The sequence below is a fragment of the Pongo abelii genome, chromosome 15 (genome assembly GCF_028885655.2).
Source record: "Pongo abelii isolate AG06213 chromosome 15, NHGRI_mPonAbe1-v2.0_pri, whole genome shotgun sequence".
NCBI lineage: Eukaryota > Metazoa > Chordata > Mammalia > Primates > Hominidae > Pongo > Pongo abelii.
Genome location: NC_072000.2, coordinates 80,846,738 through 80,873,616, shown reverse-complemented (window position 1 = coordinate 80,873,616; position 26,879 = coordinate 80,846,738). Strand labels below are relative to the sequence as shown.

General features: G+C 45.8%; 1 long non-coding RNA gene across 3 annotated transcripts in view; it reads left to right on the top strand.

Moving 5' to 3' along the window:
- The window catches only part of LOC129049939 (uncharacterized), a 142,370-nt gene that overhangs the window by 87,293 nt on the left and 28,198 nt on the right, over window positions 1-26,879 (top strand). For all 3 annotated transcript variants that reach the window (XR_008513358.2, XR_010137000.1, XR_008513355.2), the window contains exon 3: window positions 14,331-14,446. This is a non-coding gene — a long non-coding RNA (uncharacterized LOC129049939). The remainder of the gene's footprint in view (window positions 1-14,330; window positions 14,447-26,879) is intronic.

The following is a 26,879-nucleotide window of genomic DNA, read 5'->3' as shown; positions in this document are numbered from 1 at the left end:
TTGAAGTGGAGGCAGTCTTGTGGGACTAAGCCCTTGCCTGTGAGGTCTGTGCTAACTCCAGGTAGTTAGTGTAAGAATAGAGCTAAATTGTAGGACACCCAGTTGGTGTCTGCAAAGAACTGGAGAATTGCTTGGTGTAGATAACTCATACATTTGGTGTCAGAAGTGTTGACAGTATAGAAAAACAGTGTTTTCCTTTATCATCCATTCCAGAAACAGAGTGTGGTACTATTGTTTTATAGTCCTTGCCACTTCAAAGGACCAGTCTGTCTAGAATACCCTCACAGCATCCCCTAAGACAGTATTCGGGAATTCTTCCTCTATATGATATGTTCTAGGGCACAGATTTAGCCTCTTTCTTCCATCATAGTATCTGACTCCAAGTAGAGGGTCAGAAAATGCCCATGGAATTATGAATCATGCTTCTGCAGCTCTCTCAAGCGTCCCCACCCTTGCCTACTTTATCTTAAAGATGACTGTGTTCTAAAACTTTCTGCCCACATCATAGCCTTTTACAGATAGTATGAAAACATCTCCAAATTGAAGAAAACCAGCACCATCACATGGCAAAGTGCTTGTGAAGGGATGGGGCAGAAGAAAGGAGCTGGTGACATTTTCAGTGGTTTCGTTTGCGTCCATTGAGTGAAGACATGTGACTAGGTATTGCAGTCTGGTTTAATAGTTAGGAATATGAACCCAGAGGAGGCACTGAAGGCCCTTCAGCCCCGGCTGGACTTGTCATTGCATGTGTTGCTCTCCCCTTTCCCTTCATAGCACTTTTCAGTTTGTAATTGTAGCAGGATGATGTTCTCTTCTCCTGTACCTCTTCATCCCTGTGAGTATTAGCATTAATCCCATCCTCACCTGTGAGTATTAGCAAGAGAAAGCTCTGTCTTATAGTTGATTCACACTGAAGACTCTAAAAGGCAAACACTCTGTCTTATAGTTGATTCACACTGAAGACTCTAAAAGGCAAACATTCTGTCTTATAGTTGATTCACACTGAAGACTCTAAAAGGCAAATTCATCTCCTGTTGTGAGGTTCCACTTTTGCCTTCCAGATGGAGCAAGGAACTCTGGTGGGAAGTGATGGGGCAGAGTGGGTAAGAGAAGAGAACAAAGACAGGAGCCAGGAATAAGAGACACCCAGGGGCCCATCTAAGGTAGAGTTTGTGTGGGATGAAAGACAAGCTAATGGGGAAAAGGAATAAACGTTTGGCAGCATCCTCTAAGTATGTATTCGGAATTAGTTAAATCAGTGGTTCTCAGCCTTGACCATACATTTAATTCACCTGGTTATCTTTTATAAAATACTGATATCCACCAAATATGCTGATTTGTTGGTCTGAGATGGAGCTTTGGCATCCATATTTTATAAAACACCCAGGTGATTCTAAGGGTAGCCATTGTTGAGAATCACTGCACTAAATAGTAACATGGTTTTCTTTTGTCACTATGGATTCCGAAAATCAGTCACGACTGGACCTTAGTGGCAAAATGTAGATTTTTGAGTGGAGGAAGGTGACTTGCAAATCAAGAATGAGTGGAAAGAAGGCATATTTATGGCTGAGGTACCCCAAACTCCTGGGTTTACATTCCTGCCAAGAGCTTAGCACAGGGGGACCCGGGTTGAAGTCTTAGCTCTTTCACTTGTCAGCTGTGTAGCCTGGTCAAGTCACTTAATCTCTCTGAGCTTTACTTTCAGCATCAAAGAGAGAATAAAGGAATGGTCCAGCCAAGGAGGCAAGAGGGTGTGGATTCTGTAGCCAGGTTGTCCTGACACTTATAAGCCATGTAACCTGGGCAAATCCCTTAACCACTCTGAGACTATGTTTTTCTCACCTGTGAAATGAGGATAATAAAACTCAAAGTGTTGTCATAGGAGTAAGTAGATTACTATACGTAAAGCACTTAGAATAGTAACTGGCACATATCAGATGTTAGCCAGTCAGTTATAATTTCCTGATTCCTGCTAGAACTACGCGGATGCATCTCCCTCCCTCTATGTCCCAACATGTTTGGGTAGAGAGCACTTCCTTTCTCTGGATTCTAGTAATATATTTGTCTAGTTTTTCAAATAGGCAATAAATATATATTTACAAATTAAAAGTTATGGCTATGGAAATACTTGCTCAGTTGGCCTTGGAAGATCACCACATATTCTCAGAGTATTGATCGTTTTGCCTTAATAGTGATGGTGGTGAACAAACAGCCTGTGATCTGAGAATGGGTGCTGCCAACCCTGGAGGCATTTTGTAGGTGTTTCCCTTCAAATACACTTCCTAACAAATGCATTTCTTCATTTCCTCTTTCATATGGGGAAGCTGAAGAGGATGCTACAGGGGAAGAATAGTAGGAGCTACCTAGAAACTACAAGGATGATAGCTCTGATGAATCCAGTGTTATAAAGGATGAGTACAAGAGAGACAGAGAAGAGTGTTGTCATGGGATTGGTTACAGTTGCCTTCCTGAATACTTCCTCCATTATTCTGGTAACTTCCTCCATTATTCTTGGTAACAACACCCTGATTTTCCTCTGGAAAACCACCCCCACCCCCCCACCCCAGCTCCAGAGGAAGGAGACATGAATAAACCACAATTGGTAATCAGAATATTTCATCTTGCCTATCACAGTGACTGGCTCAAGGGTGGGCACATGACTCAAGTTCATCCAAGGAAACTCATTTTCATTTGATTTAGTTTGGTTTGTAAGAACCTCTCTTGCCCTGGTGGTTGCTGAGCTGGTTTAATGTAAACCTGAACTCCTGGTGGCCATTTTTGCTGCAATGTGGGGAAAGTCAGCTATAAAAATACAGTCAACACAGGGAAACCAGAGGAAAGATTTGAAAATGGATGGGCAGAATGCTGACGATGAGTCTACAGTCCCGGATCCAGCTGTGCCTGAATGCTTTGTCAATAAGCCAATAAATTTCCTTTGGGCTTGAACTGCTTGAGTTGGATTTCTGTCATTTGCAACTGAAAGAGTTGTGATTACTAAGGCAGCTCACTAAGGAAGAGCTATGGTGGGTCATTGGAAAGTGCACACAAATAGGCTCCAGAAGGCTGAAGACCAGGAAGGGATGAAGCTGGTAGAAAACTTTAAATGCAACCCTTGTTTGTTCATTTAGCAATTGTGTTTTTAGGCCCTCATTTGGCAACAAGCAACAGAAACTCACTCAGATTTTCTTGAGAGAGAGAGAGCCCTGAGAGAATACAGTGAAATTTCACAACACCTAAGCCCTTTTCTGCCACAGAGCCTTTGCATTTACTGTTTGCTTTGCCTAGAAGACTTTTCCTGCCAGCTCTTGACATAACTGACTCATTCTTACCGCTAATGTCCCAGGAAAAATTGTCTTCTTTTCAGGGAGTACCCTAACCCCTATCCAATGCAGGCCATCCTCATGCCCACCTCCGATTACTCACCATCACATTTCCCTGTTTATTTTCTTTATATCACTTCTCATCATCTAAAATGACCTAGTCTATTTATTTTGTACCTATCAGTGGTCTGTCTTACACATTGGAACATAACCTCATGTGATGGCAACCTTGTCTCTTTGTGTCTGCTACCGTGTCTCCCTCATCCAGTACACTGCCTGGCACGTAGTGGGTCCTCAATAAATATTTGTGGAATGAACTAATGAACCAACAGCAGGGAGTGCAGCTGGACCTTCTGAGATACTGGAGCTGGCAAGTAGAATGCTGATGGGAATCAAAGCAGACATGTTCTCTAGAGATTCTTCTCTCTCTCTCTCTGTCTCACACACACACACACACACACACACCCTCTGCTTCCTTCTTAGCAGCCATGTTCTCTAGAGATTCTTCTCTCTCTCTCTCTGTCACACACACACACACACACACACACACACACATACACCCTCTGCTTCCTTCTTAGCAGCCATGTTCTCTAGAGATTCTTCTTTCTCTCTCTCTGTCACACACACACACACACACACACACACACACACACCCACACACACCCTCTGCTTCCTTCTTAGTGCTAATTCTCTTTCCTCTCCCTGCAGCTCAGCATTTTCCATGTCTCCCCATGTACAGTACCGTACACAGTAGAATCAGCCTCCCTAGGCAGCCTGACTTTACCTCTCCATTCTGGCGTCCAGTTTGGAGTCTGAGCGGTGGGCCGTGCCCCTTGCTTCTTTCCTCTCATTTTCTGCTGTGCAGGGATGCACAGTTCAGATCTGGGGACTGAGGGAGGTTGCTCCACAAAACCTCGCTGGCTACCCAGGCTTGGCTAGTCACTGGGACAATGGGAAGATTTCTCTGTAGACGTCTGGGACATTCATGTGTGTTCCCCAAGGGTGCATTCATGTGTGTTTCCCAACCCTTCCTGGAAGAGCTCCTCCTAGGAAGAGGACGAATAGGGGCTACCTTTGCTGGGCACCTCGTCTGAGCCAGACACTGCAGGAGCTGTGTTCTCACTTCTGTCCCTGTTCATCCTCGTAGTGATCCCACAGCCATGCCTGCTTAGCCCCACCATATAGATGGTTGGTGTGAGGCTTTTTATGTTTTTAAGGGTGGTTTTTTAATGCAGGAAATAGTTATTTAGGGTTTTTAGTATTAATGTGTCTTAAACCAAAATTGTACTTTAAAAGTTATAATTCTTTGTAGGATTTTTTTTTCATTAAAAAAATTGTCATTAAAAAAAGCCCACACAATCAATTTACCATCCTAACCATTTTCAAGTGTGCAGTTCAGTAGTGTTAAGCATATTCACATTGTTGTGCAACAAAACACCAGCACTTTTTTATTTTGCAAAACTGCAACCCTGCACCCACTCAACTGCAACCCTGACCCATTCAACTCCCAGTTCTCCTTCCCTCCAGTTTCTGCTAACCACCATTCTACTTTCTGCCTCTATGAATCTGACTACCTTAGAGACGTCATTAAAGTGGAATCATCCAGTCTTTATCTTTTTGTGACTGGCTTATTTCACTTAATGTAATGTCCTCAGTCCATTAATCCTTCATCCATGTCATAACGTGTGTTGGAATCTTTTGGTAGGCTTTTAAGATCAGCTTACATTATTCTATTTATAAGTCAGTTGATAAATCTTGTTATCCTCATTTTAGCAATCATTTTAAGGGGCCCTTGAATTCGATTTTGTCCCACTTAAAAACTCAGCTCATTAAATACTTTCAAGTATTTTAAACTCTATTTATAAACGTAACATATTTTATTTCCTTCTTAAGTACTTCAATATCCTGACTTAATAAATAAAACCTTTTCAAGTACTGAAATAATTATAAAAAATTTATGAAATTAAACTAATAAAGTGAGCATAAAGTTCTCTTAAATGTTCCAACACCATACAATGTAAAATCCCAAATCTTAAATCAATTCTTTAATTTCACATTGCAAATTGAGTTGAAAGCTATTACTCTTAAAGGCCAAAATCCCTTAAACTTTGCAAGTATGTAGCACTTCAAAATTTTACAGATTCAGGCTGAGAGCAGTGGCTCATGCCTGTAATCTTAGCAATTTGAGAGGCTGAGGTGGGCGGATCACTTGAAGTCAGGAGTTCAAGACCAGCCTGGCCAACATGGTGAAACCCCATCTCTACTACAAATACAAAGATTAGCTGGGCACATTGGCATGTGCCTGTAATCCCAGCTACTCAGGAGGCTGAGGCAGGAGAATCGTTTGAACCCAGGAGGCAGAGGTTGCAGTGAGCCGAGATCATGCCATTGCACTCCAGCCTCTGGGACAAGGGTGAAACTCCGTCTCAAAACAAAACAAAACAAAATTTTACAGATTCATTAATGCAAAAATATAGTTTTGATTCCCTTAAATGTGTCTCTATTTAATTGTAAATTTTCCTGTAGTTGAACGATGTATCTCTTGGAAGGCAATGACATCCATTTAGCTAAGGTTACTGACAATGAAGTTATCACCAGGTCCATGCCCTTTTTGGGATACACTAAATCTTTTGATGGTTGCTATAATGTTTATGCCTCCACAATTCAAAAGGGTTGGTGATGAAGTCTGTTACCCATATATCCACATCACATGGATTCCAGGGAAACCTGCAGCTTCCAATTACGTGTTACAGGATTGCACCTTCTTTTCTTTCAAGTTTTGTGTATATCTTCTTTCCTAGGCAAGAACTTAATGTAATTCTGTATTCATTTTATATCCTTCCTCTCTCGCTCTCTTTATATGTGTATATATATATATATATATATATATATTTATTTATTTATTTATTTATTTAAGTTCTAGGGTACATGTGCACAACGTGCAGGTTAGTTACATATGTATACTTGTGCCATGTTGGTGTGCTGCACCCGTTAACTCATCATTTACATTAGATATATCTCCTAATGCTATCCCTCCCCCGTCCCCCCACCCTACAACAGGCCCCGGTGTGTGATGCTCCCTTTCCTGTGTCCAGGTGTTCTCATTGTTCAATTCCCACCTATGAGTGAGAACATGCGATGTTTGGTTTTTTGTCCTTGCAATAGTTTGCTGAGAATGATGGTTTCCAGCTTCATCCATGTCCCTACAAAGGACATGAACTCATCATTTTTTCTGGCCGCATAGTATTCCATGGTGTATATGTGCCACATTTTCTTAATCGAGTCTATCATAGTTGGACATTTGGGTTGGTTCCAAGTCTTTGCTATTGTGAGTAGTGCCACAATAAACATACGTGTGCATGTGTCTTTTTAGCAGCATGATTTATATTCCTTTGGGTATATACCCAGTAATGGGATGGCTGGGTCAAATGGTATTTCTAATTCTAGATCCCATATAGACCAATGGAACAGAACAGAGCCCTCAGAAATAATACCACACATCTACAACTATCTGTTCTTTGACAGACCTGACAAAACCAAGAAATTGGGAAAGGATTCCCTATTTAACAAATGGTGCTGGGAAAACTAGCTAGCTATATGTAGAAAGCTGAAACTGGATCCCTTCCTTACACCTTATACAAAAATTAATTCAAGATGGATTAGAGACTTAAATGTTAGACCTAAAACCATGAAAACCCTAGAAGAAAACCTAGGCAATACCATTCAGGACATAGGCATGGGCAAGGTCTTCATGTTTTTTTTTTTTTCCAGACAGGGTCTTACTCTGTCACCCAGGCTGGAGTGCAGTGGTAAGATCATAGCTTATTCTAGCCTCGACTTCCTGGGCTCAACTGATCCTCCCACTTCAGCCTCTTGAGTAGCTAGCACTACAGGCATGCCACCACACCTGGCTAATTTCTTTAGTTATTTTTTGTTGAGATGGGGTCTCCTTGTGTTGCCGAGGTTAGTCTTGAACTCCTGGCCTCAAGAGATTCTCCCACCCTCAGCTCCTGAATAGTTGGGACTACAGACACACACCACCATGCTCAGCTAATTAAAAAAAATTTTTTTTTTTTGGTAGAGATGGGGGTCTCCCTGTGTTGCCCTGGCTGGTCTCAAACTCCTGGCCTCAAACAGTCCTCCTGCCCTGACCTCCCAAAGTGTTAGGATTACAGGCGTGAGTCACTGTGTCTAGCGTCACACTTCTTGAGCCTCTACTAAGTGCCAGATGCTATGCCAAGGCCTGGTTACAATCAGAAGCAGATACAAAGTGTTCCTCGTCCACCTGGAGACTAAGGCAAGGCCTTGATGAGATGGTTATTCAAATCCCTCTACTAAAGACTTCAGTTAAAGGATATTTTTGTTTGTTTCACTGTCTACTCTCCTAGTGAACCCTAATACACATATACTTGTACTCATTTCCTGCATCAAATGTGACTCTTCGACCCAAAATACTCCTTAAGAAGTTTTTTCTTATGAAGTTCCTACATATTATACCCTCAGATTTTAAGGGCTCATTCGTCAGATAGATAAACACACACATGAAAGCATGCATGTGTATTCAAAAGGTCCCTGCATGGAAAATAAATGAGGAAGAAATGTCAAGGGAGCCGTATCAATTGGGGTATCTTTGTATCTTTAGAGAGAATCCCAGCCACTGACTGCAGATAGATAAGGGAAGAGAAACGTAATGATAAAATAGAAAAGCCTGCAATATTTTACTCTGCTTAAAGCCAGGTGGTGAGTGTGGAATTCCTTTCTGGGGTGAAATTCCTTTATTCCGTTTACAAGCCTCTCCATCCTGACATGGGTGTGCACATGTGTACCCAGCTTTGTGTGCAGGTGTCCTTGGTCCCTGGCATGCACGTGGCTAGTCCTGTCGGCACGCAGCCTCCTGTCGATGTGGGCAGCATCCGCGATCTTCGTAGCCCATCCATATGCATGTGTGTCTATATCCCAGCAGCGGTCGGCATCATTCATTTCCAAAACCAGCATGCATTCATTTTCATAACTTTTTGTTCCATTACAATATTAATGGGACTATCAATGGGAAAGGACAAGAGAAGCATTTTTAATGTTTATCTGACAGTTGCAAATTTCACTTGAGGTTGTTTACTGGGATCTGATTGTTGGCAGAGAGGAGCAGGAGAGGCGGCAAGATTAATGGGATCACAGGAAGAGGAGATGTATTTATGGGCCTTCTGAACACCATCTAAGAGTAATAAAAAGTCCTGCCGCACCCTTCCCCAAGTGAGACTTAAGAAGTTTTAAAGGCTGAGAAATGAGGAATTGTTTTAATTAACTTCCATCTAATCCTGGTGGCCTGTTCAAAGTGAATCGTGCTGCATTTATGTCTCGGTCTATTAAAAATTAGATGGCCCCAGGGGCCAGGTGCGGTGGCTCACACCTGTAATCCCAGCACTTTGAGAGGCTGAGGCAGGCGGATCACAAGGTCAGGAGTTTGAGACCAACCTGGCCAGCATGGTGAAATCCCATCTCTACTAAAAATACAAAAATTAGCCGGGTGTGGTGGTGTGCGCCTGTAATCCCAGCTACTCAGGAGGCTGAGGCAGGAGACTCTCTTGAACCGGGGAGGCGGAGGTTGCAGTGAGCCGAGATCATGCCATTGCACTCCAGCCTGGGGGACAGAGTGAGACTCTGTCTCCAAAAAAAAAAAAATTAGACGGCCCTCTCCCATCTCCCATCTCTCCCCCGACTCTCTCTCTCTCCCCCCCCAGCCCCCACCCCCAAACCCCTGACCCTAGATTTCTATCACTCTGGCTTGCCCTATTTTTTCCCTCTTCTTTAAACAACTCCTGTGCAATCTCAGGGAGAGAGAATCTCTCGATGGGGCCATCCATGGGGAGGATGGGAGGAAAGAAGGAGAAGCGGATGCCAGAGGTTGTTAGGGGAAGGGAGATGGGCACTAAACCTTGGACAGGAGAGAGGGGATTTGTGCTTCCCCTGAGGCCTTCCCTCTGCTCTTGTCTGCTTAGGCCTGTAGGTAACAGAGAAGTGGGTCCCAAGAACCCTTGAGAACTTAATGGGGGAAGAAAGGGATAGAGACGCATGGGTGGACCCATCCCCTTGCCTCCCAGGGAGAGATCTGGCTGTGGGAAGAGACCTTCCCAGGGACACTGGCTTCTCTCGAAGGCTATGGTATCCGTTTGCACTCTGAGTCCTCCATCTGCCTAAAAAAGGGTTTCCAGTTAAAATACAGGATATCCAGTTATATTTCAATTTCAGGTCAGCAATGAATACATATTTAGTATAAATATGTCCCAAATATTGCATGGAACTAACTTACACTAAACAAAATTCTTCATAGTTGATTTGATATTAAAGTTTAACGGAGTGCCCTGTATTTTTGTTTGCTAAATTTGGCAACTCTATTCGAGAGAGGGTCCCCACCCAGTGTAGTTATTATGATTCCAGATTCTGGCATTGCTTTTCCTACACTTAGATCTTGAGCTACTAGTTATCATTACCTCTCTGACCTCAGTTTCTTCATCTCTTAAATGGGGATAACAATAATAACAATATTACCTACTTCTAGGCATATGATGAGGATTAAATAAAATTAAATGCACCATGTCCTTAGAACAGGGGTCATGGTCCCTGTTGCAACTACTTAACTCTGCCAAAGTTAGTGGGACAGTAGCTGGAGACAAAATGTAAACCAGTGAGTGTGGTCGCGTCCCAGCGAAACTCACATTACAAACACAGGCAGCAGGCCTTACTTGCCCCCAGGCTGAAATTTGCTGAGCCTTGGCTTGAACCCGGCATATCATTAAGTGCTTCTTAAGTATTGATCATTATTATTATTCTACATACTTGGGACTCTCCTGACCAGGGCTGGTAGGTAGCATTAATTGAGCAGCAACAAAAAGCTCTTCTTGCCTCTTAAAATACAGGTGTCATCTGCTTACTGATTCCTGAAATTTCACAGTTAGAGATTCAGTCTTGTGTCTACACAGCTCTGGAAGAAGTCACTCCTTAGGCTTTATCCCTCGGCGTGAGGACTCTCAGGAGCACAGAGCAGCGTTTAGAGAGCGCTTAAGCTTGGCCAGCCCCACGGACGCAGAATCTGTCACTCATCCTCACATTCATTCTTGGAGGGGCTTGCTGGGATTATGTACATTTTATACCTAAGCAGGCTGGGGTTCCAAAGCGTGAGTAACTCCTCCCGGGCCACCCAGGCAGTCAGGGCCAAAGCCGGCCTCTGGCTCCTGCCCACAGTTCCTGGGCTTTGCAGGTCAGAGCCAGGCAGGGTCCGCACTCTCCTCATTTTACCATTTACCAATGTGAAGATGGCTGCTTGTGATTTCTCGGGGACAGGGCTGCAGCATTAACGGTAGAAGAAGTCTAAGGTCAGCAGGAAGGGATGAGAGTGATGCGGCCCGAGCAAGAAAATGGTCTTAGAAGAGGGGATAGAAAAATGGGAGGAAAAAAATTCAGAGAATTCTGCTTCGCCCAGAGCTGTGCCACTCTCCAGCCTGTCGTCCTTGAACCAGGTGGCACAGGGAGCGATTGTTTCACCACTTACCTTCCACCTCCAGGCACTGTCTGGAGGTGGCCAGGGCCCAGTACTGCCAGGTTCTTCTCCAGTCTACACCGCTGGAGCTGGGACAGGTGCACCCAGGTGTTCTACCTCTGCTCACCTCTCCCCAAATCATACTTGCCCAAAATTAAATGCACCATCTGAAACTGTTGTTGGTGCACACAAGAGGTCTGTGTACTCCCTGCTTCTCCCAAGCCCCAACTCCCGCCCAAGCCCCATCTGAACTGGGAGAAGAAGGAGTCTTGATGTCCCCAAAGACACGGCTCCAGAGTCAGACTGGGCTGCTAGTGCCCAAACCAGCTGCAGGACCATGGGTGGACCTCTCCCTGCCTCGGCTTCTTCCTTTGTAAAACAAGGGTGAGAAAACAATTCTGGAGCTACTGCAGGTTTTAAATAAGAGGATTGAGGCGGAGCTGGGTGATGAACACATCAAGATGCTGGAAGGGTGGCGTGCCTGGAGAGGGCATGGATGCTTCGTGCACCATCTCCTCCTCCCTATACCTTGCTCTACACGTCTCTTCCATGTGGCTGTTCCTGAGTTGTATCTTTTATAATAAACTAGTAAATGTAAGTAAAAGAGAGAGAGAGAGAAGTAAAGGAACTCACTTACTGCTAAGCACACAGCAGGAGCTGTGGGGCTGGTTCCATGCCCTTTCCTCTTTCACTATAGATGCCACCAGGGCAAGGACCTTATGCTGGGCATCTCCAAGCTTGCCGGCCAGATGCCTTAGCCCCCTGGCTTGTCTCCTCACCCAGTAACCAAGCGGAACAAGAAGAGAAGGGTGGGAAAATCTTGTGGGCAGTTCTCCTCTCTGTTCCTAATTAGCTATGTGGTCATGGTGGTCACTCACTTTCCACCTCAGGTTTTCATCTATCAAATGGTCATTAAAATACGTTCTCATTTAACAGTGACTCTCTGGAGTTGTTATGGAAGTTCCAACCAAAGCAGAAAGGGGTGAGCAAGTGAGAAATCTAGACTCAGACCTCAAGGTCACAGCCACCTCCATCACAGTCCACACTGTGTGCCTCAGCAGCCTCCTGGGAGACATGGCTATAAAAACAGTGCCTAACTCTCAGCACCATGGCAAGGGTGATGCAACGTGTGCAGAGAACTTGGTGCAGTGCCTACGAGGGCACTCTCTATGCTGTGTATGGTAGCTGTTATCACGGTTTCATTCATTCAGTTCCTGCTTGGAGACACTTACACCAGCCAAGCTGTGAGCCAAGTGCATGGTTGTGAACAGAGCCAAGGCGATGTCCAGGAGAGGCCCATGCTATGCAGCATTCAGACCTACCACCTTTGCATTGCTTCTGCTCCAGCTGCCCACGCATCCTCACTGTTGCTTTCAAGCTAGTCACTTCCCAGTGAGCTCTGGCCTGGACTCCTCAGCAGGAATCACCTCCCTCAAGACCCAGTCTCCTCTCTTGAAAGACTCCTTTGGTGACCAGTGGATCACAGTCCTGTTTAGGAGAGGAATCTTCAGTGGGAGGTTCCTCTTTACCAAGCACTGCACTCTCCCTGGTAAACCTTCTTCATACCTTAACATCAGCAAGGACACCCACATCCCATTTTTCCTACACACTTCCCTACATCTGCAGTGCTTCACAGGTCATCTCTTGAAACCTTAGTCCCTCTACATCCCCTCAAATGCTGCCACCCCCATCAATTTCTCCTTTGCCCAGATGCTAACATCAAGGCCAGAGTTCTAGTCCTGGCCAGTATCATCTCAGAAGAGAACAGAGGGGGGCACATTGGCTTTCCTTAATTTCTGTGTAAAGTCACGCACATAGGCATGCAATCAGGTTAAGAACAAAACCATCAGCTTAGGTGTAAACAATCTTCTAAATATATATGTGGGGTACTTAGCCCCAAATATACATAGGATCAAAAATTTCAGAGTTGGAAGGGACCTTAAGGATAGTCCTGGCCCCGCGCAATGGCTTAGGCCTGTAATCCCAGCACTTCGGGAGGCCAAGGCAAGTGGATCAGCTGAGGTCAGGAGTTCAAGTCTGGCCAACATGGTGAAACCCCGTCTCTACTAAAAATGCAAAAATTAGCTGGGCATGGTGTTGCATGCCTGTAATCCCAGCTACTCCGGAGGCTGAAGCAGGAGAATCACTTGAACCCCGGAGGCGGAGGTTGCAGTGAGCCAAGATTGCACCATTGCTCTCCAGTCTGGGCGACAAGAGTGAAACTCCGTCTCAAAAAAAGAAAAAAAAAAAAAAAAAAGGTAGTCCTGGTCCATTCTGCCCACCCAAAGAAATAAGGATATTGTCTGTAGTGCCCATCATGATCCCAGGACTTCTTCCAGCTTCCAGACCAACACACACAGAGCAGAGTACCTTGTGTTTGTCACTCAGTGCTGTTTACTTGGTGATTTTGATGGGTCATTTGTCCGCCTCATCATTAGAGGGTAATGTGCTTAGGGCAGGGTCTGGCCATTGACTCTCCCAAGACACTTAGGCCAGGCATTTTCCAAGGACAGGTGCTTACTTACCCTCTGACTGAGGCATAGATGGGCTAGAGGGGCTTGCAGGGCATGGGCCACTTCCACACCCCAGAGCCCTGCCTCTCAGCTGGAAATTGACCACAGTGTATCCTCAGTGTTTGATATGGGTCTGTTAAGTTACTTCAATGGGCTAAGGAAGGATGGATGTTTCCTATGGAAAAAAATAAAAATGGGCCAAACTGAGCTACTTTCTTGGATCAACTTTGAGATAAAGAATAACATTTATTTGGCCAGGCACGGTGGCTCACGCCTGTAATCCCCAAACTTTGGGAGGCCAAGGCAGGTGGATCACTTGAGGCCAGGAGTTCGGGACCAGCCTGGTCAACATGATGAAACCTCTTCTCTACAAAAAGTACAAAAATTAGCTGGGTGTGTTGGCATGCACTTGTAATCCCAGCTACTCAGGAGACTGAGGCAGGAGAATTGCTTGAACCCAGGAGGCAGAGGTTGCAGTGAGCTGAGATGGCACCACTGCACTGCAGCCTGGGTGACAGAGTGAGACTCCATCTCAAAAAATATATATATTTTTTCTTATAAAATGTACATATAAAAGTGTTTAAATAATAATAATAAAATAATAAAATGAACACCACTGTATCCACTACTTGGCTTAAGAAATAGAATCACTATTATCATTAAAAACACCTCCCACCCCTACCTGTGTATGTGACATTCCTGATGTCATCTGAGCATCTCCACCTTGTGGATGTTTGTCTTAATCGTTGATATGGTTCAGATCTGTGTCCCTGCCCAAATCTCATTGAAATTGTAATTCCCAATGTTGGAGGTGGGGCCTGGTGGAAGATAACTGGATCCTGGGGACAGATTTTCTCCTTGGTACCATTCTCATGATAGTGAGTGAGTTCTCGTGAGATTTGATTGTTTAAAAGTATGTGACACCTCCCCCTTCTCTCTCTCCCTCCTCTCCTCCTCCTCCAGCCATGTAAGATATGCCTGCTTCCCCTTCGCCTTCTGCCATGATTGAAAGCTTCCTGAGGCCTCCCCAGAAGCCAAGCAGATGCCAACATCATGCTTCCTGTACAGCCTGTGGAACTGTGAGCCAATTCAACCTTTTTTCTTTATAAATTACCCAGTCTCAGGTATTTCTTTATAGCAATGCCAGAACAGACTAATATAATTATTACCTGATTTTTTTAACAATTTTATCACATATGTATGCATCCCAGAACAATATGTTGTTAGTCATGCATGTTTTCAAACTTTATATAAGTAGCACCCTATTCATTGTATTTTTTCATAATTTGCCGTTTTTACTCAACATTACGTTTTTGAGTTTTATCTATACTGATGTGTGTAGCTATTGTTTGTTTGGATGTATAGTTGTATGGTTTTCATTATATGATTACAGCAACATTTATTTATCCATGTTGCTGCTGATAGACATTTGGATTTCCAGTTTTTGCTATTACGATCAATGTTGCTATGAAGATTCCTATTGTGTGCATCTCTGGGCACGTATGCAAGTTTCTTTTCCATGTGTACTGAGTAAAAGCGCTGGATAGTAAAGTGTGCATGTGTTCAGCCTTGGTAGTATCACGGAATGGCTTTTCCAAAGTCATTATACCAATTTATACATCTGCCAGCATCAATATCCTCATAATACTTCATGTTGTTGGACTTAAGTTTTTGCTAATTTCATGTATGTGAAATGGCATCTCCTTCTGGTTGTAATTTGCGTTTTGTTGATTTTTTTTTTCTCTTATGCTTATTGACCATTTCGTGTTTCCTTTAATGTGTTTCCTTGGCCAATTGTTTTACTGGGTTGTTTTTTTCCTAAAGATTCGTAGACCTTCTTTATGTATTCTGGATATCAATCCTCTATTAGTTGCCCATGTTAGGAATATCTTCTAGTTTGTAGCTTGTCTTCTCTTTCTCCCTGTGGTATCTTTTGGGGAACAAAAGATCTTGATTTTAATGGAGGCAAATGTATCAGTCATTTTCTTTATGGGTTCCACTCCTGTGTCTTAAGAAATTATTCCTTACATTGGGGTCATATCAACATTCTCCTATTTTCTCTATATTCTTCACTCTGGGTGCCATCTTCTTGTAGGAAGATGTCCCTGAGGTCCCATCTCAGCCGGCGTAGCTTCTTCTCAGCTCCTCCCATTCTCGACTGCAGTGATCGGTTGATTTGCATTTGCCCCACTGGGCCAGGAACAGGGACTATATATCATTGAGTTCTAACTTTGCAACTCTTGCAATGCCCGGCACACAGTAGTCTCTCCTCTCTATGGCTTCTTCATTTTTTGCCTACTTATAATCTCCTTTTGCTTTGGCCCTGCAGCAATGGATTCTCAACCATAGCTGCACAACTTGCCAGGCCCCACCCCAAGACTTTCTGATTTAATCGTTCTGGGTGGGGCATCAATGTTTTTAAAAAGGCCTTCAGGGGATCTTGCATGCTGTCAGGGTTGAGAGCCGCTGCTCTGTAGTTTTATGAAAAAGCCGGGCTCCAGCATCTGTCCTCTGAAGCAACTCACTTCTCATGCTCCCCTGGTCTCTTACCTCAGTCCCAATTCCAAATAACAAGCCAGGAGGGTAGGCTGGAGTAGCGGACAGCAGGCCCTAAAAGTCCCCAGAAGGTGACCTGCCAAGAGCCTGTGAGCCTCCAGCCATCGAGACCGCCATATTGGCGGTTTCAGTTGCCACTAATGGGAAATAGACGAATGGGAGGGCATGGGGAGGTTTGGAAAGGGGCGAGAAGGGAAAGGTGCCATCTGTGAGAAAGGCAGAGGGATAGAGGGAGAGGCAAAAGAAACACATTTTGGAAAGCGCCAAAGTTTTGACAGGAATCTGCCTCCTTCCCCCTCCCTTTCCCATCTGTTTTGGAGAAATGTAAATGCGCCCGTGTTCCCAGGTGACTGGCCGGTGGGGAGCCTCTTTGGAATTCTGCAAACTGGCCATCTGTCATCCTGTAATAAATGATAGCTATAAAAGAAAGTGATTATGGGGCCGATAGGGGGAGAGGCATTTGTTTATATTCTTATAATATGTATCAGATTGAATAGAAATTATCACTTAAAATTGACAAATGGAGAGCAAGGTTCCTTGGAGAGGGAATCAGGGACACAGTGGCAGTGATGGGACCGGGGGGGATCTTTATTTGACTAGGTGTCAAGGACCAGCTCAACCCCAGAGGTTCACATGGTACGCCGGGCCCCTGAGGGTGGGGATCCAGCTTCCAACCTTCTCCGAAGGTCTTGGGTGTGCACCTGGCAAATGTGGCTTGGCTGGTGCATAGGAGAGTCATGTGTCCCCTCCTGCCTGGGGAGGGTGGCTCTAGGAGATCAGCACAAAGCTGAGTTTGTCTCAGTGGGGCTACTTGACCCTGCAACTCCTATGTATGGCCCCCCAACAAATGACTACCTTCTGTTTGATTTTTTCCCTTCCAGCCATGCTTTTCCAGTCTCTGGTGTGATGCCCACCAGCTGGGCCTCCCATCTTCTGACTTTGCCTTTCCTGCATCCCATTCTTGGCCCCTAGCTCGCCTTGTTCCCTGCCCTTCTGGAGCAGCACATTAGCTTTGAGAGTCCCAGGGGGCTCGCTTCCCTAATGTGCCCCCGTATTTCTATATTTCTGGTGCTGCCTGGTTGCCTCCTTCACAGCCCAGGCCAGAGAGCATTCAGGGCTGACCTCTTCCTAAGAAGCAGCAAAAAGCTTGAGGAGCTCGGCTGTCTCTTCTCCTTCTCCTCACATGCCTTGGCTAAAACCTCTAGTCTCCCCTGCTCTAAAATAGGATACTTTTTCCCAGGTCTCAAAATAATAAAACTTGGTGTTTATAGAGTCCTGATCAGGTTTTCGTACCCCACAGGCTAGGCACAGAAGATCTTATTCTGTCTTACAGCTGGAATAACTGAGCATCTGAGAGGAAAAGTCGCATTTCCATGGTCGCACATTAGGGAGTGACAGAGTCACCTGCTGTTCATTCCTTGCGGTATCCTTTACTATTGATTAATGCCTCTAAGGCAATAAGCACACTTATTTCAAATACTCTTCACATTCTCCCTCCATGTTGATCATTTGACTGTATTTTTAATATTTAAGCACAAAACACCTTTGTATATTAAGCAAATCTTTATGTATTAAATACATTTATATATATGCAATACTCAGCACTAGTCTTTTTTTTTTTTTTTAAAGATAGAGTCTTGCCCTGTATCCCAGGCTGGAGTATGCAGTGGCGAGATCTCAGTTCACTGCAACCTCTGCCTTACAGGTTCAAGCGATTCTCCTGCCTAAGCCTCCTGAGTAGCTGAGATTACAGGTGTCTGCCATCATGCCTGGCTAATTTTTGTATCCTTAGTAGAGATGGGATTTCACTATGTTGGCCAGGCTGGTCTCTTAACTCCTGACCTCAGGTGATCCGCCTGCCTCGGCCTCCCAAAGTGCTGGGATTACAGATGTGTGCCACCGCACCCGGCCTCAGCACTAGTCTTAATTGACGTCACTCCACTCATTTCAATTGTCTTAGTTAATTTCTAATGGATTCCTCAGGAGGGATTCGTAAGGGTTTCTTACATGTTCAAAAGTTTGTCTGCAGCCTTTGTACTTGACTCAATTTGTGTGGATATAAAATCCTTCACTCCTTTCCTGGAATAGCTTTAATTTATTATTTAATTTTTTTTTTTTTTTTTTTTTTGCAGAAAGCATTGCTGTAGAAAAATCTGATGACAATTTAATTTTCTTTCTGTGGGGGATTTTGTGGCAATCCTTTCCAGTCCCTCCTGTTTCAGAGAGGTGTGCGTTCCTGTACTGTCAGGAAGGGATCCTATTTCAGAGAGGTGTGCGTCAGGAAGGGATCCTATTTCAGAGAGGTGTGTGTTCCTGTACTGTCAGGAAGGGAATATGGGCAAGATGTCCTTGCTAGCTTTCTGCCCAAGACCTTGCTCTTTTGTTGTTTTTCTTGAGGGATAAAAAACATGGGCTTTCACTTTCAGAGGCCTCTGTTTCCCTTCTCATATGACATGGTTTGGATCGGTGTCCTGGCCCGAATCCCAGGTCATATTGTAATCCCGTGTTGGAAGTGGGGCCTGGTGGAAGATGACTGGGTCATGGGGACAGTTTCTCCTGAACGGTTTAGCACCATTCCCTTTGCGCTATTCTCCTTGGTGCTGTTTTCATGATCACGAGTGAGTTCTCGTGAGATCTGGTTGTTTAAAAATTTATAGCACGGCCAGGTGCAGTGGCTCATGCCTGTAATCCCAGCACTTTGGGAGGCCGAGGTGGGCAGATCACTTGAGGTCAGGAGTTCAAGACCAGCCTGGCTAACGTGGTGAAACCCTGTCTCTACTAAAAATACAAAAATTAGCTGAGCGTGGTGGCACACGTCTGTAATCCCAGCTACTCGGAGGGCTGAGGCAGGAGAATTGCTTGAACCTGGGAGGCGGAGGTTGCAGTGAGCCGAGATGGCATCACTGCACTCCAGCCTGGGTGACAGAGCGAGACTCTGTCTCAAAAAAAAAAAACAAAACAAAACAAAAAGTAGCACCTCTCCTCTCTCTTCTCCTGCACCAGCACCAGCCATCCTCCCCAGAACCTGAGCAGATGTCAGAATCATGCTTCCTGTACAGATTGCAGAACCGTGAGCCAATTAAACTTCTTTTCTTCATAAATTACTCAGTCTCAGATATGTATTTATAGCAAGGCAAGAATGGATTAATACACTGTGTAACTTCAGCACTGTCCAACAGAACTCTGTGATAATGGGATTGTTCTACATCTTCACTGTCCAATGCAGCCACCATACAGCAGAAGCTACTAGCCAAGCATTTGAAATGTGGCTAATGCAACTAAGAGACTCCAATTTAAAATGCAATTTTATTTTATATTTATTTATTTATTTATTTATTTTTGAGACAGAGTCTCGCTCTGTCACCCAGGAGTGCAGTTGGCACCATCTCAACTCACTGCAACCTCCGCCTCCCGGGTTCAAGTAATTCTCCTGCCTCAGCCTCTTGAGTAGCTGGGATGACAGGCGTGTGCCACCATGCCTGGCTAATTTTTTTATTTTTAGTAGAGACAGGGTTTTGCCATGTTGGCTAGGCTGGTCTCGAACTCCTGACCTCAGGTGATCTACCCGCCTCAGCCTCCCAAAGTGCTGGGATTACAGGTGTGAGCCACCCTGCCTGCCCTTGAAATTCAATTTTATTTTGGGAGGCCAAGACGGGCGGATCATGAGGTCAGGAGATCGAGACCATCCTGGCTGACACAGTGAAACCCCGTCTCTACTAAAAATACAAAAAAATTAGCCAGGCGTAGTGACAGGCGCCTGTAGTCCCAGCTACTCGGGAGGCTGAGGCAGGAGAATGGCGTGAACCTGGGAGGCGGAGCTTGCAGTGAGCCGAGAGCCTGCCACTGCGCTGCAGCCTAGCTGACAGAGCGAGACTCCATCTCAAAACAAACAAACAAACAAACAAAAGATTCCATTTTAGTGAGGGCCATTGTTAGGTAGCCATATCTGGCCAGTGGCGGGGGCGGGGGGCCGTGTGGGGCAGGGTTCCATATTGGGCAGTAGAGAGTTCTAGGTCTTTCTCTCCTTTGCTGTTACTCTCCCCATCTGCAGTCTGAAGCCTTAGTTTGTAGTTCCTCCTCTGTGTGGGGTTTGTCCTGGAAAGAAGCCCCCATTGGTTAGTTTCAGGAACTATCAGGTCTAGACTGCCTAGGGTGTCCTAACCTCAACTCAGGGTCTGCCGAGACCCCTCCCAGCTTCTCTGCTCCTCTCACATTTTAGCCTGTCTTGGTTGCAGCCAGCACTTCTGGGTGGTTTTGAGGGTCTCTGGGCTACTTCACCCATTCCTATTTTGGGGTTCATGGGATTCCTCCTTCTGATTTTGTTGTACATAAGGATATTTTGTTTTTCTACCCTAGTTGCTCTGCCCATTTTCCTAGAAGGAAGATTCAAAGTCTATGGTGCCGTTGGTGCCACTGTCCTATTTTTATTTTGAAGACCCTGCTGGTGTGTAGATCTCAGAAGTACAGGCATTCTTGTGGATTCTCTGCTGCTTAAGTTTCGGCACAAAAGGTCACATGTTATGAAGTGCTAAGTACGTGGAAGGCACCAAAAATATGTGTTAAATGAATGAAGGTTCTTAACCACACACAGTCAACGTTAGACATCTGAGCAGATTCTAATACTGTAGCAGACACTCTGGCACACTGAGCAAAATTGGCAGAATAGATCTCTCTTGTGCAATGATAATTCAATGGCCAGATCCACGTGGCAAGACAAGGGGATGGACTCCAGCTAGCTCTGTGCTGCCATTGGGCCTCCTCTATGCAGGTCAATGTACAGAAGAGCAACAATCCTCATAAAGCTGATTAACGGACCCCCAGCAATGGGGAGGAGGCAATGAATTTAGAACTGAGCCCTGGAAAAAAGTGAAAGGTATGATTTCAAGGGAAATATTTATTATGTGCATGACACAACGATGAAATTGTAGACTGAATAAGTGATTGATAAAATGAATGAGTCAAAGACTTGGGTAACATCTCTTGATGAGAAGGCAAGCTCTTGAACATGCTGGATATGGCTGTAGTCACCCTGACACTTCTCAGATTACTCTCTGGAATAGAAATAAACTCAGGGGCTCTTCTGGGCATTGACCCCCCAAATCTTATCCCTCTGAAGAAGTTTTGTCTATGCCTTCATCCTGAGCCTACTCAGTTTTGATCCCTCCTTGATGCCTTCTGCAGAGATAATGCTCTGTTTGTTTTGCCCTTCTATTAAAGACCTTTCTTTTATACGAAGAGCTTGTGGCTCTTCATATAAGAAAGAAAATATAAAAGAAAGTGGGGTTTTCCCTCTTCCCTTGGTTCTGGGGCTCCACCCAGCTCTGGAGTCAAAGTGTCCTGCCAGAGAGTCAGATACTTATTTTTCATTTTCAAACATCCTTGACTCAATGTCAACTAAAAAATCACTTTCAAAAAAATATGCTTATGTTCCAGAGACCCAAAGAATGTACAGGGAAGTCGGGAGGCAGCAAAGTCTCCACCTCCACTCCCGGGGAGCCAGGACCCTCTCTGAGCTGGAGTCTGGAGGACCCTCTGCTGCCCCGGCCCATTGCTTACCTTTATTTGCCCCTCTGCCTTAGGCCCTGGCTCATCAGTAGGAAATCTCCGTGCTACCTTCTTTCCATCTGGTGTCCTTCCTTCAAACACAGACACAGGCAGCTTCTGCGCAGCACACCCCAGACCTAAGCCTTAGCAGGGAAAAGCCTCTTGGTGCCTCTCCCAGCTCCATGCCCTTTTCCTCTCATCTATTTCAAAAAGTTGGGATTGGGGAAGCAGTGAAGGAATCAGTTGCTTCTACCCTCAAGAAGAAAATAGCCTCACCCCACCTCCTGCAAAAGGAGTACTATCCAGCCTGTAATATTCAGGGTCCTCCGGAGAGTCAGAGCTGATAGGACATATACACAGAAAGAGAGAGAGATGAGAGGAGACTTATAAGCTGAATAAGCTTATGAAATTATGGAGGCTGATGAGCCCCACAACTGGCCATCTGTGAGCTGGAGAACCAGGGAAGCCAGTTGCATGGCTCAGTCCAAGTACAAAGGCCAGAGAACCAGGGATGCCAATAGGGTAACTCTCAGTCCAGGGCCAAAGTGCTGAGAACCCAGGGGCCACTGGTAGAAGTCCCCAAATCCAAAGGCCAGAGAATCTGGAAGTGGGATGTTCAACGGCAGGCAAAGAAAGGTGTCCCATCTCCATACAAGAGAGAGTGAATTCTCGTGTCCTCTGCCTTTTTGTTCCATCTTAGCCCTCAGCTGATTGGATGGTGTTTGTCCATATTGAGTGAGAGTGAATCTTCCTTACTCGGGCCACTGATTCAAATGCCAGTCTCTTCCAAAAACACCCTCACAGACATACCCAGAAATAAGGTCTTGCCAGCTATCTGGATGTCCCTTAATCCAGGCAAGTTGATACCTAAAATGAACCATCACACAGCCCAAAGAGCAGACCATCAAGAGGTGAGAGCCCCAACCTCGCTCTGAGCTTCACCAGCATGGTGGTACACACTGCATCCCAAGGGTCATGAGACATTCTGCTGGACACAGACCCATAGGAGACTTGTGGAGTTTGGGGATGAGAGTTGTTCCAGGGCCCTCCTTCAGCCTCATCCTGACCCAACAGTGGCCATTCAACACTCCCTGAGGGACAGGAGCATTTTGCCACCTTCAGAAGCATGAATCAAGCCTTGCAGGGTGGGTGATACCAATATCCACCCACGTGACTGCGTGCTGCTAGTAGCCCTGGTTCTGATGGGTTTCTGGGGGCTTCTCTCCCTTAGATACAATGGGACTTTGATGTCCAGGAGCGTTTGTCCTGAACTGGTTTCTAGAAGGCCTTTGTTCCCATTGCTTTGATGAGGACAGTAATACAATCACTGGCTGACTTGGACTCACAGACAACCTGGTCAGGGGACAGGTTACGGGACCTAGGAGGTGACTTGGTGCCTTTCACACATGCCCCCATGACACCCCACCTTCCATAAGTCACCCATTTTGTGTGTTTTTCTTTTTTTTTTTTGAAACAGAGTTTCACTCTGTCACCCAGGCTGGAGTGAAGTGGTGTGATCTTGGCTCACTGCAACCACCATCTCCAGGGTTCAAGCGATTCCCATGCTTCCGCCTCCCACGTAGCTGGGATTACAGGCGCATGCCACCACGCCCGGCTAATTTTTGTATTTTTTAGTAGAGACAGGCTTTCACCATGTTGCCCAGGCTGGTCTCCTGACCACAGTGATCTCCTGACCGCAATTGATCCCCCCTCCTTGGCCTCCCAAAGTGCTGGGATTACAGGCATGAGCCACCATGCCCGGCCAAGTCACTCATTTAGGATCTATCGGTATACATTTCTCTAACTCTTCTAGAATCTATTTAACTTTAAAAGTTGTGTCAGCTATATTTAGTTTGGCAGCAATTAATAGAAACTTGGAGCTATAGCAGTTTAAATAAGTTAATGGTTTGCTTTTCTCCCAGGCAAAGCGCTCGTGGAGACAGGAGGTCCAGGGCTGTTTCGACAGCCCCATGATGTGGTTAGTGCCTCAGGCTCCTTCTGCCTTTCTGTTCTACCATTTTTAGTGCACGTGTCTGTCCTCAAGGGAAACTCAGGGCTGCAAGATGGCTGCTGCTGCTCCAGTTATCAAGCCCACCTTTCTGTCATGAAGAAGAAAAGAAAGGAAGAGCTTGCCAGAGGAGTCAGACCCTTTTAAAAAGATTTCCCAAAGCCCCCCCAACAATAACAACTTCTTATATCTCAGGGGCCACCCCAACTGCAAAGAAGGCTAGGAAATGAACTGGGAGTATTGCCATCCTCAACAACATAGGGATTTTGTTGGCAAAGAATTATCTCATGGCACCTAAGCCTTACTGAGCACTTAGCTGATGTTGGATACTCTAAGCACCCCATATGCATGACCTCATGGAACCTTCACAACAATGCCATGATGTGGGAACTGTGATTACCCTATTTTTCATAACAGGAAGCTGAGCCATAAGGGTTTCAATAATTTTTCTAAATGACAGAGCCAGGATTTGGCTCTGAGCATGAGTTTTTCCCACACTCAGGCTATCTTCCACTTGAGCCCCATGCTCTCAGCCATCAGCTGACTGCTTAAATTCAGGTCCCCTGAACTGTCCCCATGGCCCCCAGCCCCCAACCTTGTCACTGTGGTGAAAGAGCTTGGTCTTTCAGCTCAGAGGTCCCCATTCAGAGCCGTCCTTTGAGACCTGGGTGATTCCCCGCCTCTGAAGCTCACCACCACCAGTGGTGCCCGGCACTTGTGAATTCCTGGTCCCCTAACCTGTCCCCTCCTATCTCTCTTCCATATGTCCCTGTCCCTCTTTCTATTATTCTGTTTTTCTCTTCCTCCCTCTCCTCTTTTCTTTCACAACATCCCTTAATCCTTTCTTTAACATAAAAGAAACACAGTCTTCCAGCCAGGGCTTAGTTCTTGTACTCTCACTTTCCTAATGCCCCTCCCCTTCGCCACCCTTCTCCTTCTCTGGCCTCCCATTCCCCACACGGAGGCACCTCCCCCAACCCCCACTGACACACAGCCACCCCCGTGAGCGCACGCTGTGGAGCAGGCCCAGAGGAAACCGCCAAGCCAGGGACATAAACATAATGGAGCTGGCACGGGCCCCTCCCCAGGGCTCGGCTTGGCAGTCACTCACTGTCACTAACAGGCCTACGTCCCCAACTCCCTTCACAATGCTTGGGAGGAGAGAGCCCAGAGTGAAAGGGACTTTTACTATCCTCAGAGGGAGCTTTGTTCCTGCTACAATCTTTCCTGCTCTGCTCTAGGCCGGCCAGCAGCTTGAAAGGGGTTTTGGTCCAAATGGGTCTCTCTCCTTCACTCAGCAAACATCAATTAAGTAACCAGAATAGTTGTACCAACAAAGAGCTTGCAGGACTGACCTGTGGGGTGGAGGCGGCATCTTAGAAAACCATGCAGGGCAGCCCATTCTGCGATGGATGGGCTGAAGCCCCAGAGCTTGGTTTCCTGTATCCCTCCCAACCCCCTCCTCTGCTTCTGACCCTTAGGCTGTGACTTTGGTGTAAAAGGAACTTGCTCTGTTACCAAACACATTTATGTAGCTGAACTTATTCATCTTCAGAACAACTCCACTTTACCGATGAGGCAGTGCCCAAGTTCAAACAGCCGTGAGCCTTGGAGCCACACTCCTGGATGATGAGGCCGCCCCGGTTTGCACAGACAACCTGCTTGTTTCATGGAGGAGAGTAGACGCCACCAGCCACATGCAGGGACCGTGCTCTGTTCCCGCTCTGCCTTGGGAAGCTGTATGACTTTGCATGGCTGCCCAAAGCTCCCTTTGTCTTGCCTGACTCCCTCTATAAGTATGGAATGCGGCCAGGTGCGGTGGCTCACGCCTGTAATCCCAGCTCTTTGGGAGGCTGAGGCAGGCAAATTACGAGGTCAGGAGATCGAGACCTTCCTGGCCAACATGGTGAAACCCCGTCTCTACGAAGACGTAAAAAATTAGCCAGGCATGGTGGCATGCACCTGTAGTCCCAGCTACTGGGCTGAGGCAGGGGAATTGTTTGAACCTGGGAGGTGGAGGTTGCAGTGAGCTGAGATCGCACCACTGCACTCCAGCCTGGTGACAGGGAAAGACTCGGTCTCAAAAAAAAAAAAAAAAAAAGGAATGGAATGCTGCACATTCACTTCCTCAGTCAGAGATGGCCCCATAACCCAGGTGTCCCCAGTGGCAGGCAAAAGGTTTTTGTTTGGTTGGTTGGCTAGTTGGTCTAGGCTGGAGTGCAGTGGCGCGATCTTGGCTCTCTGCAAACTCCATCTCTCGGTTCAAGTGATTCTTGTGCCTCAGCCTCCTGAGTAGCTGGGATTACAGGTGTGCACTGCCATGCCGCGTTAATTTTTGTATTTTTAGGCTGGGCATGGTGGCTCACGCCTGTAATCCCAGTACTTTGGGAGGCTGAGGTGGGTGGATCACTGAGGTTAGGAGTTCGAGACCAGCCTGGCCAACAGGATGAAACTCCATCTCTACTAAAAATACAAAAATTAGCTGGGCATGGTGGCAGGTGCCCGTAATCCCAGCTACTCCGGAGGCTGAGGCAGGAGAATCACTTGAACCTGGAAGGCAGAGGTTCTAGTGAGCCGAGATTGCACCATTGCACTCCAGCCTAGGCAACAAGAGCAAAACTTGGTCTCAAAAAAAAGGAACAAATTTGTATTTTTAGTAGAGTTGGGGTTTCACCATGTTGGCCAGGCTGGTCTTGAACTCCTGGCCTCAAGTGATCCACGCACCTCGGCCTCCCAAAATGCTGGGATTAAAGGTGTGAGCCACTGCACCCGGCCAAAAAGAAGTTTTTAGAAACCCCCAGGGAAGTTTTGTTGTCCGGGATAAAAAAGGAGGGCTTTTCTGCCTATCCCCTTCTCTCCTGCTTTGTGTTGTGGTATGAAGATATGACACTGGGAGCGGAGGCAGCCATCCTGTGAGCATGAGGTGGTGAGCTTGAGGACCAAAGCCAACATATGAGAGCACGTGAAGAGCCTGAGTCATGGAACCCTGTCCCCAGCCCTCTGCTCCCCCTTCAGACTTCTTATTTTGGGAGGAAAATACACCTTTACTTGTTGAAGTTTTTACAGTGGGCAGAATGATGTCCCCATTCCCAGAGATGTTCATGTCTTAATCCCTGGAATCTGTGACTATGTTAGGTTATTTGGCAACAGGAAATAATGGTAGCAGATACAATTAAGGTTGTTAATCAGCTGGATTTAAAATGAGGAGATTATCCTGGAGTATCTGAATGGACCTATGTAGATGTATCCCTCAAGACATATATATCTCTCAGAGAGAGAGAGAAAATTTATATTATTATTTATTTTTATTTTTATTTTTGAGATGGAGTCTCACTCTGTTGCCCAGGCTGGAGTGCAGTGGCGTGATCTCAGCTCACTGCAACCTCCTGGGTTGGAGCAATTCT